The 15,628-nt window shown below is 43.5% G+C and overlaps 1 long non-coding RNA gene across 1 annotated transcript in view; it reads right to left on the reverse strand.

Annotated features, from left to right (window-relative positions):
• LOC142560212 (uncharacterized) overlaps window positions 1-15,628 on the reverse strand; it is a 101,399-nt gene that overhangs the window by 64,828 nt on the left and 20,943 nt on the right. Inside the window, exon 5 of the long non-coding RNA XR_012823319.1 lies at window positions 5,138-5,158. This is a non-coding gene — a long non-coding RNA (uncharacterized LOC142560212). The remainder of the gene's footprint in view (window positions 1-5,137; window positions 5,159-15,628) is intronic.

Consider the following 15,628-nt stretch of genomic DNA (forward strand, 5'->3'; position numbering starts at 1 on the left):
TGCTCGGCGAACAATCTGGCGCTACGCACAACGGAGAGTTCGCGCTTACTTACGGATAAGCGGGGGTGCAACTGCCCATATGTTTGCATCTGGTGAAAAGTGGGGCCACTGGCGCTTTGTTGCGAATGCGCGGTGTTTAATTTCAGGCAAATATTAAAAAGCGAAGCCCACCGAATTGTTGAGGCGAACGGCGATGATGACCGCCCGGCCGTGTACAGCGGACGCATTTCGACGGGAGCGAAGCGCAAAACACCCGTTTATTTAAATTTAGGTGCATCTTAAAGGATCCCAGGTGGTAAAAATTAATCCTGAGTCCCCCACAACGGCGTGCCTCATAATCGTTTCACGGTTCTGGCTCTTAAAATCCCAGATTTGTGTGTGTGTTCTTTCTTTTTTTTTCTGAGACCGCGGCAAGCTTCATGTTATGAGCGGCTTTTTTTTTCGTCCCGGGCGCTCATATCAAGGCAGAAGACGCGCTCAGGCAGTAATTTAAGCATAGTCAATGTTAAAATAGTTACGTGAAACTAAAGCGATGGTTGAGGAGATTGAGAAAGCTAGAATACCGAGGCTGCCCCACACACAGCCACAGCGGTAGCGGCGTTCGCATGCCCTCTCATGCACGGTTGCGCCTCTTGCGGCTGGCGCTGGCTCTATATGAAACTGAGGCGGCAGTTTCGTGACCATAAAAAAAATGGAAGGACTATGATCCAACCCAAGAATGGCCTTGGCGTTTCTAATGGGGTCATCAATGATTTGGTGCTTGATTAAAATCATGGTGTCTTTAGTTGATAGACCGGGTCTAAATCCGATGAGGGTGTGTGGTAACAGTCCCTTGTTTTCGAGGAATCCGTAGATTCTGTTCTGAATGGCGTGTTCCGCCGCCTTACCCACGCACGACGTGAGTGATCTGGGTCTGAGGTTCTCGACGCCCGAGGGCTTGTTGGGCTTTGGAATGAGAACCGTGGCGGCGTTCTTCCATTCTGGTGGGACCCTGCCGGAAGCCCAGACCTGATTGATTTGATCCGCTAGGAACCGGACGGAGTCTTCGTCCAAGTTACGAAGGGCCTTATTACTAATACCGTCCGGACCTGGGGTCGATGTGCCATTTAGGTTTTGAAGGACGGTCCTGATTTCTTCCAGGGTGAAGGGTTCATCGAGGTCGGGGTTGCCCGCTCCCGTGTACGGGGAACCGGGTGCCTCGGCCTCGTTTTCGTGGCTGCTCGAGAGTGGCATGTATCTTTCGGCAAGTCTTGCCATAAATTGCTGCTTGTTGGAGTTTTTCAGTTCACGTTTCACTATCTTGTCAGCCGCCTTGGTCTGGGAGCTCCTGGTTTGACCTTTGTTAAGAAGGTGTTTGAGTAGGTTCCTAGTTTTTCCATATGTCATGCTGCCATCGGCCCTTGCACATACTTCGTCCCATTGTTGGCTGGAGAGCACCACACAGTGGTGCTCAATGTCCTTGTTCAGTAATGCAATCTTTTTCCTAAGTCTTCTATTGAGTCTCTGAGTGCGCCATCTCTGCAGTATGGATCTTTTCGCTTCCAGCATGTGAGCGAGCTTAGCGTCCATCCCGATTGTCTGGACATCTGTTTCTATTTCTTTGGTCACGTTGCGGGCGTCCTCCTTTAGTTCTTGCGTCCACTGTTCTAGTGTAGAGGGCTTGTCGGTGCGTTCCTTTCTTATCTGTCTAAACGCATCCAAATTCGTGTATCTCCACTTTCGTAGTGGTTTCAAGGCGATTGCTATTGACGTTTCCACAATGTAATCGTCGCTGCCGAGGTCGTCGCCGGTATTATGCTAGGTGGCCCCCTGGGTGTCCTAATGAGACATCCTAATGAGACGTCCTAATGAATTAGAAAATTAACAATTAGATAATTAGCCATTGCATAAGTTCCAGTGGGTGTGAGCCAATACTTGGCCCATCCTCCACAATGGGCATGTGCCACTGTGATGTCAGAGGTACAGAATCCTTAATACATCACGGCGCAAGTGCGGCGCAGAGCCCAGATGTATTAAGGATTCTGTACCTCTGACATCACAGTGGCACATGCCCATTGTGGAGGATGGGCCAAGTATTGGCTCACACCCACTGGAACTTATGCAATGGCTAATTCAATAATTGTTAATTTTCAAATTCATTTGGACGTCTCATTGCTTCAGAGACACTTACGGGAAGAATCATATCTTACGGTTTTCTGTAGAAATTTACTTATTATTTAGTATGTAAGATGGGTTGTTGTAGAGAACTTTTATTGCACAAAATATAAACGGGCTTTATGCGGATCGGGGCCCCTCTTCTAGGGCTCCGCTGGTGTTGGTTTGCAACCTCCTGCAGATGAAACAGGGGTACGCACTGGCACTACTTTGATAGTCAGCATACAGTGGTTAAATAGGCTCGTTTGCTGGTACTCGCAGTGGTGACACCACTTTTGGATACATTTACCCGCAAATATATTCGCCGAGGTAACGATTGACCCAGCTTCAGCAACCATGCCAAACTCAACAGGGTAGGCCTAGAACGATTCCTCTTAAAGTACACTCGACATAAATAATTGAGCTACTTGAGGAATGTAAATACAAAAGCTGCCACTCCTACACTTCGTTTTAGGCGGTTTACGTTATGGTTACGTCATCCGACACTACATGGGCAACCGCCTGCCTATGTTACTTCTCACCCTTAATTATAGCTCTACAAAACCAATATCAAATGATTTATCCTCTCTGGAACGCAAAACATTTTGAGTGCGTGTGTTAGAGGGAAAGTTCGCGTGAGAGAGGGATACAGATGAAAAGAACGAATGCTACGACGAAGAACAACACAATAATGACAAGGAGGTTATGGTGACAGCGATAGCAAAAACACTACTATGATCTCACGAAGACGTCCGCGAGAGATCGGCGACACCTTGACGACGACATGGCGACGAACCTTGACTAGGACAACATGACGGCGATGGCATAACCTTTATAGTGGTCTAACGAAGGCGGCACAATAACGAGGACCACGAGATAAGGAAACGACGAAGAAGGCATAGCGACCATGACACGTACATGACGACGACACCGACATGCTCAGCACGACAACCACTAGATTACAAGATTACGGCGATATGACGACTATGTGACAATGACCATGACGACGGTGGCATGACTACTTAAGCGCTGTGGCAGGAAAGAAAATACGCAGAAAGCATCGACGTTACGTGTCAATGTAAGCTAACAGCCCAAACTAATTAACGAACGGGGGAAGGAATTACTGGATGAATGACCGCGCTATGGAATGACATAAATGGTGAACTAACTATCAAAGCACCAAACGAAAGAACCACTGACAGAATGGTAGAATAAATGAGCAAACTAACGAAACACTAAACGAGCGAACGAAAGGAGGAAAACAAACGAATGAGCCTTTTTCGAAGCCAAAAGACTGCCAACTAACCACCGAAATGGACGAAATAGACAAAAACACAATTCACCTAAAAGTTTCAACCACACACATTCAAAAACGGGCACTGTTGTTTTCACCAGAAGTAGCTACTTTTTGCTGCCATGGCTGTTAAGTAGTCATGCCAGCGAAGACAGTCACCATCGCGTCCTCATGGCAACGATGTTGTGTCGTAAACTTGTGTTTAGAACGTCGCTTGCGCTGATTATTATTATTAATATTATTACTAGTAGTTGTAGTAGTAGCATTGGTCGGAAGCAGAATGCAACAATATCAGGGGAGCCCACGTTGCCTCTCACATGATGACACGATTGTTTCCCTTTAACCAGATGCGTTAACCACCGCCCAAGAAATTATATCCCATAATGATAACCTCCTACGACCCCTTGCACAATATACTGCACATTGCCTCCCTTATCGCTTTTAGAAAGGGACCTGGGAGCTATTACGCAAAATATTCATTCTGGATTTGGCATCCGCGCCGTGGGGAACTGTACGGAAGTTTACTCATGTTTTTGCCATCCGGTTTCTACAAATATCACGCTGAATTTATCTTGATGTGTGTTGTCAAAGACAACGAAAACCAATCTCGAAGCGTGTTTTTTACTTTTTTTAGATTGCTTGAAAATCCAGAGTGCAGCAGCTACGTGGCAACGTAGTACAACTAATTCGATCTTTGTCTCCGCGTTTAGGCGATGAAATGGTTTTTACCGGAACAAATATGTCCAGATGATTGCTTCTGCCCCGTACATGGACATGCGGCCATTGATGTCTAACCATGGTAAATATATAAAAAATTATTTTTCGTTCCCAACCTACAATAAACATCAGCTATAGAAAAGCGAATATGCTCCCTAGCTGCATTCAGGTGAAGAAGGATACAATCAATTATAAAATATACTCAGCGACAGGAGCTCGTAGTTGCAACAGCAGAGGGTACATGGCCGCATGTAATCGTCTACGCAAAGCTGTCAAACCACGCTTTCTCAGGATTACAACTGCCTGAAATATGTCCTGAATACGTGTGATGAGAAATGTGCCATACTTCTCTGAGCGTGAACCTGTCATCAGCATTCTTCCCTAGACAAGCATCACACATCGCTTTGATCCTCGTGACATCGCTACACACACGTCTAACACTCCACATCAGCCAGATATTGGTGTTTGTATATCTGAAGAGCTCCTCAACATTGCAGTGCACAAATACATAAATTGAACGAGGTGAAGATCGTGCGTAAACACTGAATGATCTACTCGTTGCATAAGATGAAATCAAACAATCATGCACTTTGAAGTGAGGAATCAACTGGTGATAATTTCAACTTGTCGACACCAAATTCAGCGGCGTGCTGCACGGAAATGGCAGCTGTGTGGATTTGCCTAACAATTGATGCGCCTACTTCCTGAACAGGACATAAAAAAAGTTTTGCAACAAAACTCAACTGAAGGCACATATGGCATTGCTGACGCACAAGAAGTTCATTGTGCGTAATTACGTTAAAACTTAGCGCCAGAAAAAAAGGAAGAACACGCCACGAGCGCTTGCTGAAAATTGGTTCCTCTCAGAAAAAATACATTTAGTAAGACTTGCGCATATGTGCGGACAAAAGTGCTCGTGGTGCGTTCTCCCTTTCCTTTCGTAATAAGAGCTGAATTACTTAAGTTCAAAGCAATAGAAAAGATTGTGCTCACCTCGTCTGCAGGGAAGCGGAACTTCATTCGGGTGTCCGTCCCCGCATTGTTCGAACCATGAGCCACGGGAGGCCATGCATGCAAGAGAAACCAGCATTATTTTAGTCAACTCGCGGCGCCTTCGAAAATATTGAGGCCTGAAGTCAAGAGCTAAAGTTTATCACGAAAACAGCTGAGCCGTATTCCGCTCAACGACATCCACCGACATATGGCAAAATGGCAGCCCATGCGAAAACAGGCAGCGATATCAATGCTGGCTGTGATACCTGCTACCGTGACTAACACAGCATTCAAGTACACGGAAATGTCCGAAATCCTACTGCGCGAAAGGAACGAACTTTCGCATTCAACAAGTCAACATTAGGTTAAGCGATGTCTTGCAGTTACCATTAAGCGGTACGACATTTGTCTACCGGTTCGTACGCCTGCTTCGCGAGTAGAAAAACAAAAGCCTTTTACAGCAGAAATGATCGGAAGGCACTTCGTATAGCTGCTTCGCGAAATGCTGATTGTGCATAATTACTTCGAAACAGTTGCAAGAATTTGTCTCATCTCGCCTGCTGGGAAATGTGCATGATCCGGCTGTCCGTCTCCTCTTTTTCGAAGCATTAATCCACCGGAATATTCTACATAAATGAACATCCCGCGTTATTTCAGTCACTCTGTGGTCCCTTCGGAAAATCAGCATGAATTCCGGTCTGACGGCTGAAGCTAAAGCTATTAGCCAAAACAGGTGGGCACTCTTGCACGCAACCACATGTACCGACACATGGCCAAGTGGCGGCAAAGCGCAAATCAAGCTGCGATATCAGTTCAGGTTACATCGCCTTGTTTCGTGGCGAAGGCAACGTCTAAATGCAGAGAAATTGCCGAAATCAAACAGCGCAGAAAGGTGTGCTGTCTCCACTCACTTCTCTAAACAGCTCAAATTCGATCCATATATGGCCCCCCTTGCAATGCAAACGCTAACACTAACTTTGGAATGAATAAAACAATGCGAGTGAATTGGCTTTAGCCAAACAAAGATAAGCCTACGGCCCATTACAATGTCGGCGAAGGTATGTTCACTGACTTGTCTGTAAAGCTCAGATTGGATGCATTTATCGCTTCCGTAAACACACGCATGGTGACACAAATTTACGCGATGAGTAAATGAACTGTCGAAAATTCCTTTTCGCGTAACAAAGCTATCTGTATATCCCGTTATATTGTCGACGGAGCCGTGTTCACTCCCTGCTGTGAAAAGCTCAGATGCGACGCATATATTACTCCCCCTGCAAATTCACGTACATTCATGCTAAAATCACGTTTACCTAAAGAATTTACAGCATGAAGAAAAGAATTGGCGCAAATTTCTTTTCGCGGGAAAAATCCGTAGCCAATAGGACAAAATGGCAGCCAAAGTCAATGCAAGCCGCGATATTAGTGTAGGCTACATCGCCTGGTACTGGGCCGAAGGCAAAGTCCCCCCCCCCCCCCCCCCTGTTGAAAGAAATTGCCGACTTTAAACAGCGTCAAAGGAATGAAGACAAAGACGCTGATTTGGAAGATGTTAACCTACCAACTCTCCAAACTTGGCGTTTTGATAAAGAAAATTGCACCTGCACTGCGGGCGGCCGCATGTTGCAGCCTGCACAGTCATTGCTTGAAGCGCCTGTTGCGTCACGGCGGATGCTAGTATTTTTCCCTTGCCAGCAAACGATGTAGTTTCAGTGCGCGCTTCATAACCGCTACATAACCACATAACCACTACAATTAGCAATATGTATTTGTTGATGCTATTAGAATTAGTAGGAGTGGCTCCACTGCAACGCTTGAAACAAAACGCCACGCCTTCGCGCAACCCTGCGAATTGTACACAGATGCATCAGTGAAGGAACTTTGCAATGTCACTTGGTTTCGCTTACGCAGACTACAGGTTTTCCATTAAAACTTAATCGAAAGGCCACTTCATTCAGCCCAAGCGTCGGTCGATTTTATCCGTTCCTTTTACAATTTAATCCAAGCGCCATAGAAATTACCCTCCACGCCAGCCGATTTATACCCAGCGCCAGTGACTTTAATCCAAGCTGTACCTTATTAGATAACCCTTGAATTGAGACAAATAAATGTTGTGAAAATGCTAGCCGGAAACCCTCTGTTCAAAACAGAAAGGTAAGTTGCAAAACAAGGAGCTTTCTGTGTGACTAAAGACAACGTCTAATTTTTCAAAAATTGTGTTTTGTGACAGCGGTACAAACAGATGCCAATTCGAGTAAACATGCAGCGAGAAAATGTTAGCGTGAAAGTGCCAAGAGCATGAATGAAACATGTCGGAAATCGTCATTGCTATCAACCGATACATCCCAGAGTATATTAGTTATCCCTAGGCACTGGTACGCCTTGCCCTTACAAAAATGACTTTAGACTGTCTATAGAAAGTCTATAGACTTTTCGTAGACGACATTTCCTTTCTATAGATTTGGACTTTTGTTGATATAAAGTCTATAGACTGTCTATAGACGAAGGTTGATAAAGTTTCTATTTCTTTTTGTCTATTCGCAGTCTATAGACGGTCTATAGAAAAAAGTCGATAAGGTGTTTGTTTCCTTTTTGTCTGCTTCCCCTCTATAGAATACCTACAGACGAAAGTCGACACAGTCTATCTATTTTTGTCCATACTTTGTATATAGACTTTCTATAGACGAAAGTCGATAGTGTTTCTATTTCTGTCGACTCGGAGTCTATAGACGGTCTATAGAAAAAAGTCGACAAGGTTTTTGTTTCTTTTTTGCCTACTTCCCCTCTATGGACTACCTATAGACGAAAGTGGATACAGTCTATTTTTGTCCATACTATGTCTATAGACTTTCTATAGACGAGTCTATAAGGTTTCTATTTCTTTTTGTCTACTCGCTGTCTATAGACGGTCTATAGAAAAAGTCGATAAGGTGCTTGTTTCTTTTTGTCTATTTCCCCTCTATGGACGTTTAGACGAAAGTCGATACAGTGTCTATTTTTGTCCATACTTTGTCTATTGACTCTCTATATTATGGACAATAGTCGAAAAGGTTTGTTTTTTTCTCTACTCCCGGTGTATTGAATGTCTATAGAAGAAAGTCGATAATATGTAATTCCGAGTTCCCATACCCCCCGCCCTCTGCGTACGCGATGATATGGCACTGGTTCATGCACGACGGCACCGCAACCCCGGCGCGGCGGGCAAACCGTGCAGACTGCTAGTCGGAGCAGCGGAGCAGGCACCGGCGGAGAAGCCACCGTCCGAGTCACCAAGGTCTTCCAGGCACCCGAAGGCCTTAAACCTGGCTGCTTCCCGGACGTACACTTCGCGAAGACCAGGTGGTCAAGGTCAGATGGTGCAGATGTGGCAAAGGTGGTGAATAAGTGGCGAAAGCCGGCAGACCAGGTGATGAATTCACCACCTCTGAGTTGTCGTGGTCTTGCATGTCTATAGATTAACAATAGGCAAACATCGTTAATCTGGGCCCAACCCTTGTACGCTGTAACCAAGCGCAGGTACCGGTGGATAATACATAGCTGCGTCTGATATGAGCCACTGAAGTTGTATACTGCTGAGATTGCTGTAGAGCCTATTTGTAGACCTTAGTATACACATAGTGTATACCTCCGCCTTTGTTGACCACATATCATCTACGTAGTCGCTCTCGGCAATCCCAAGACAGTCTTCACAGTTGTCGCATCACTTTTGCGGCAGTAGAATAACGAAAGCAAAACGCCGATCCAATTGTTATAATAGATGTTATGAACGCCAGCTTCAGATACAAGTGGATTCCAAACAGGCATCAAGCTAACAGCAAAGACACTCGTAATGTGTGTAGCTGACAACGCGGACTTTGTGAATATGCGATGAGCCGATGTCGCGCATGTGGTGTTCGCGTTGTGTGTCGTCCGATTCTCGGATATTTTTCACATTGTCTTCATATCTCGGCTGCGTCACTAACATCGGGCGACTTTTGTTGCCTAATATCCTGCACTATAAACTCATCAAAGTTTCTCATTCACTTAAAATAGGTGCCAAATTCTCTGAGCCCACCCAGTATTTCGCCGGCGGTATGCCTGCGCAGCCACGCATATGAGTACCTCAATGCTGTACTGATTGCTTTGACCTATCATCGGAACAGAAAATTAGCACAAACATACGTGCGGGCATCACATTTGGCGGTACGCTGGAAGATTTGCTACAAATACGCTGTATTACTCATCGACTCTGGCAATAATGCGTCTGAAACGTCGGAAGGGCCCTGTAACGGCTTTTACAAACAGCGCATTCATGTTAGCGTTCCAGTATCATGCGATACCCCACAGCGTTTGTCATACAACCTGCCAGCGCATATACTTCGTCCACGAAAAAAATGAATAATGGAAAAGAAAAGCCACCCGTTCCGGCGCGCATGGCGCGCAGAGAGAGAGAAAGAGACAAAGAAAAAAATGGAGGAAAAGGAGCTCACACTCCTCCGAGCGCGCACGCCCTCCCGCGCGGAGCTCCTGCGCATGCTCGGAGCTCTTGCGCATGCGAGGCGGTGCGCCGTCTCAACGAGTGCGCCAGGCACGTAAACGGTTGTGCCGGTGTGCGGTGTCTCCCTGAATGTTGGTGTCTGTGTATGCGTGTCTTCTTTGTGGCATCACACGTCAACTACACTGAACGGTAAGCTTTAGCAAAGATGTTTTGCGTCAATAGCTCATGATTATGTGAGCGCATTTCGTAGCGCGAACCATCTGCATGTAGTGCAGGCGACTCGGGTATAGTGTCGGTTTGTCGTTGACATGGTTTGATAACGCGCTCTTGTTCTCGCTTCTACTATACGGAATGTTTTACGGCGAGCGATCGCTCGGGCTTGTTGATTTTAGCGTTATAGTGTAGGCGCGTAAAAAAGGAAGTACACCATGTTTTAACTTGATAGTGAGCTGCCACTAAGCAGAATGCGTGTGTTGGGCAGCCAGTGTGGTAGATCTCATTTCGTGGCGCTTGATCCGGCCGCGATGAATGCTGCACCGCATGTGTAGTGAAATTCTCCTGACACGCTTTACGTATATATCTCGAAATTGTGTTAGCATCAAGAATTTTCAAACAGACAGGCATAGTTGAATAACTGCTAGCGTACTCGGATGAAAGGCCGTGTTTGCGGGTCATGCATCAGCAGTGTGTGCGCTGCCGTTTTCGCATAGTTTAAAAGTAGCAGTATTTTTAAGGTTCCTGGCAACCAATCTAAATAATTTTGGGAAGTTACAGCAAGCAAAACACGAGACTTGAAGAAATATCTAGCAGAAATCTCTAGATTCACCGAATCTATTTATATGCAACCACAAACGCTTTTGGAGCATGAAACCTGCGATAAGCTCAGTCACTCGCAGCTTCGCAACTTAGCCGAAAAAATTGGAGAACAATAAATTAGTCGCTCCGGGAAGCACCTTTACACGTTTCAAACTGAAGGCATTGCGTTTGACGGTAGTTGGAAGATTTGTTTTTTGTCTCTTTTTTAAACAGTTTAGCAGCAGAAGTTATCTTTCGAGCTATATGAAAAGCCTTAAGCGCCTTCCGATGCTTCGGCGTTGTGCAGTTTACGTGCTCTTAATCACAAGGCAGCTGCTGGCGCAGATTTGCATTGTGCCAGTCATGCATGGTATGAAGCCATTGTCGTGCGTAATAAGTGTTCCGGTTTTCATTACTGTTGTATGTAGTGCCGTCGTCTTGGACAGACTGCATACAATATGCGCTGTACAAAAGAAAGAAGAGCCAAATTATCAATTTGGTGGTCTTTTCTTAGTAGATAACGCTCAGATTATTCAAATAATTCAGTGGACATTGCATTTGTTTTACCCTTATCAACACACCTAAGAGGTCGTAACATCTTTTAGTTGATAAGTAACCTGATCAGTACGCCCCCATTCATGTGCATTGTACTGAAAGTGTGGCAAATGTATTCATATCGAAGTATGACAAAAGAGACATTGCAGACTGTTCTAAGCGGAAATTGCAAATCTTAACGTGATTGTTCAAAACTGCACTCAGTATGCTGAGCATGTTCGTTCGGCACGGGCATATTGCATTAACACCTGAAAAATGTGCACAGTCTAGCCGGGTATCTTTGTTTCAACAAGTATTATTATAGGAATCGTTTGGGATTCTCGCATTTCTTTTATTTTTATAAGTACACTGTGTGTCACATGAACCTGTCTTGAAACGAAACGTACTGTTGCTGGCACCGGCGACAATTACGGTTGTCTAACTGCTTATCATACTGTAGTATAACGAAACATCATAATGGTACTGATTAATATTGCCATGTAGTCTTTAGTCAGAGGTGAACAAAGTTAACTAGAGGCATAAGTGATGAGAGCAAATTATATTGAAAACTACTATTGAAGCGTAAAAATAACTCATTGTATAACTCATTGTATAGTTTTCCCTCACATTGTTGCATTTGCTTTACATGTGTCTCTGTCTTCCGTGCTGTACTCGCGAGGCCATCAATTACGAACTTGCCGAAGCCCGTGTCAGCTTAATTAATCAAGGGATTCAAGTCAACTGAATCTAATACTGCATGTCAAGTGACTAACGTGCTATTCGTTTTATCTAAATATTATGGGCTGGCAGTACTTGGCAAGCATTAAACCACAATATTTTTTTTATTGCACTTAAGCTGCAGGCGTCATAGATTGCCAGAAAATTTTCATGAAAATAGCCAGGGAACGCTTGGAAAAAGATAGGGAAATTTTAAAATGGCCACATAGGTATGCTGTCTTGTTATATGTCATACAAAGTTTCCAGAGAATCTCTTAGTTAAATATATTTTTAAAACGTTTCACCTGATAAAAATTGAAGGAAATTGGTTCCATTTATTGAAAAAAAAAACAAAGTCAAGCATACTGACAAGGCATTTCTTACTCAATATGTTTTTTTTGCGTTAACTAAACGTCCTGAACCTCGATAGCCAAGAAAAAATTTTCATCTTTCAAAGCACCTTAAATAATTTACTGTAATAGAATTCGTTCAAACTATACTATCAGTTCTGTTTCCTAGGAGCTGCATATTTGTCGTATATTACATGTGCACCCGAAATACCACACAACTTGGAAACCTGTTAGCACGCCCAAGAGGCCTCATTACCTGTAATAAATTTACTGACCATATCAAAACAATCAACCCATCTGCCTTCTGTTGAAGTTATGGCCAATGACCCATCCATTTAAAAGTATGAGAAATACATTTAAATGCTATTAAGCAAAATAAATTACAATCTTAGGCATGATGCTGTGAATATTCCAGTCACGTCTTCTGAAAATATCCCTCTGCACGGGCATACTCAACTACCAGCCAAAAAAATGTACAGACAGCCCAACTGGGTAACGTTTCAGCAATAAATATAGAGACCATTTGGGATAAGTACAATAATGCATCATATATGAACTTGTCGTAAAAGGGAACATACTGTTGCTGGCACGAGCAGCAGTTGTGACTGTTTAATTGTTCACCACACCATGCAATAAAACATTGTATAAAGGTACTGATTTGTATTGACAAGCAGCCATTAGTCATAGTTAAACCACATTAAGTATTGACTTAGATGGTTTGAGCAAATATATTAAGCTGCTTAATGAACATACAAAGAATACACACTTGTTATTTTTGCCTCATATTGCTGCATCTACTTGTTTGCAGCATACACCTGCAGCACCTTTGGGACTAATGACACAAAGGTCAAGGTAGCCTGGCGACCATGCTTGCCAAGGAGTAGTGTAAATATTTAATCTGTTTCCATAGTAGCATACGACATGAATTTAAGGAATTCATCTATTATATCGAGCAATAAAAACGGTGAGTGCATTGCCGGTGCATTTGTTTTATTTTTCGCACTGCATGATTCAGCACTATATAAATTCTTTGTTTATGCAACATATATGAAAGTACAGCTGGTTCAGAAGCATTATTAATCTACTAACGGTAATGCATAAGTGCAGATAAAAAGGAACAGGTGCACATGCATAAATGCATTCAAAACTTTCTGCTACCGCATGTAAACAAAAATGTAAACTAATTTGTAGATAGCCGCTATGGAGTTATGGCCTTATACTCTCTTTGTAGACTTGTCTATAAAATGTCTGTCTATAGAGTGTCTATAGATTAATGAAAATTCATGTTTGTTGACAAATGTCTGCAGAATGTCAGAAAAAAGTGTATCGGACTATAAAGTTCTGTTTTTGTAGACTGAAGTCTATAGAATGTCTATAGACTATATACATTTGTATATAAACATTCCATAGTCTTCAGTCTACAAAAGTAGAACTGTATATATAGTTCTACTTTTGTAGACTGAAGTGTATAAAATATCTACAGACAAATGTCATCTGTAGACATTCTATTGACTTTAGTCTACAAAAACTTTAGTCTACGCTCGGCTGTCTCATTGTCGCGACTGTTGTCACTTGGCTTTCAACACACATTACCACAAACTTATGGTGCCAGTGGCCACAGCTAGAGTTAATGTGCTGGACGTTTGGGAAGGACCAGCACGGGAGGGGAAACCCCACCTCATGTCGGCCCTTGCTGTCCAGCACTGGCCTCCCCAAGACGTCATTTGTATGTGGACTACTTTGGGGAAAGCTAAAGTCTGTAATACTTGTCTTTTATAGCTGTCGCCAACCTCAACGAAGTAGATCATAAGGAGCAGCACAATGGTAATCAAATACGGTGCAGAAAAAGAATTGTTAGAAAAAAAGAAAGAAAAAAAAACGAAATGTTAGCTGAAAAAAAATGAAACCACCAAGGACAAATAGAAATATTAAAGAACGCGAAACGAATCTCTTAAGGACATCTCATCTAAACTATTTTCCTGAATCTAGAAAAATTAAACTGCGGTGCAGGACGCAGGCACTCAACCAAGCCAGATCGGAACGAGACAGACCCAAGGTCTGCCCCAACTCCTATGTTTCCCGGCATGTCATGCTTCTTGCACTGAAAACCAAACCGTGCGATGAAAATTTCTTCTGCGGATGGAAGCAACTCCGTAGAGGAGCATGCTTTGCTGCCTTCTCAAGTGTCTTCTCAAGCGTCTAAGTAACCGCGCGAGTCTTTTGAACTGAACCGCCTGAGCAACCCTCTGAGCCTGAATGACGCCCAACCCCTCACTCTTCGACGGAAACCATGTGTGCATACTGGGGAAACCTGGAGGTAAATGAACCTGCTTGATCCATTTACGAATAAGCCCGTCCAGCCTGCAGGACTCCGAAGAGACCTCTAGAGTATTTGATGGACTATATAAGAATACTGGAACCAGCAGTTGTATTAGCCAATTTACCTTTAAAATGGCTTTAGCGAGGCCTACGCAAGGAGATCAAGAAGTTTCATAGCTTTTTCAGAATGGACGGTTGGATTTTTATTAATGAAGATATCTAAACCTAATATCTAATCTGCTCATCTCGACATTTTAGTTTAATATCCGGTCCTAAAATAGACAATGTAGGAATGTTGTAGTCGAAACCCTTACTAATTTTATTGGGACGCCACCCGAAATATTGAGACTTTGCAAGATTAATTTGTAAGTAAACGTTCTTAAGAAAGCTAACTGTTTCATCTACTAGGAGTTGAAGTCCCTCAAGACTATCGGACATTAAAAGCAAATCTTCAGCAAACGCCATGGCCGACATTGAACTGTCGAGCAACGGACCTTCACCTAACTCATTTAGACGGTATATTAGAGAATCAATTATGCAGTTAAATAGAAATGGAGCGAGAGGCTCACCCTGTTTGATGCCTCTTCTTAGTGGCACTCTCACACTATCTGAGATACAACAACAAGTGTATGTGGTGGTGCAATTGACATATAAATGCTTTATTTAAGAATACCTAAAGGAAGATTGCGTGCATCTAGGGCACTGAATATAGCACAATGAGCAACTGCGTCAAAATCCTTGCGGAAGTCGACTTACAGCAAAGAAGGGTTTACGTTTAAGTTTAAGCATCCTCATAATGCCTCGCAAGACGAGTAAATTGGACGAAGTACTACGGTCTTCGGTGAAACCCGACTGATACTTTTGAAAATGGTTGGTGGCACTCAACCTACATAGCAAGAGTTTGGAAAATCACCTGAAAAAGACTGGGCAAGCAGAAATCGGCCTAAAATCTCCTGGACCGCCCGCGTTGGATTTATTCGGTATAAATACCGTCCCACTTTGCTTCATTTTGAACGGAACTAAGCCGAAAGCTAACCAATTATTTAAAATATGCGTTAAGGTGCTCGGTGGTATCTTTAAGAGTTCAGTAGTTGAAACATTTTTAACAGGGATAAGCGGGCTAGTTGGTGGTTACATGATGCAGTTGAAACATTGTCTGATCCAAGCGAGGATTTCGAAGACAGCAATTTAACTTCCCCCTCCGTAAACGGATTCGTCAACATCTAATGCAATTTATGCTTTAAGTGGAGAAGATAATGGTGTAGAATAACTATAAAAATGGGATCAAATTCTTTGTGC

This window comes from Dermacentor variabilis, chromosome 10, assembly GCF_050947875.1.
Source record: "Dermacentor variabilis isolate Ectoservices chromosome 10, ASM5094787v1, whole genome shotgun sequence".
NCBI classification, from domain to species: Eukaryota; Metazoa; Arthropoda; class Arachnida; order Ixodida; family Ixodidae; genus Dermacentor; species Dermacentor variabilis.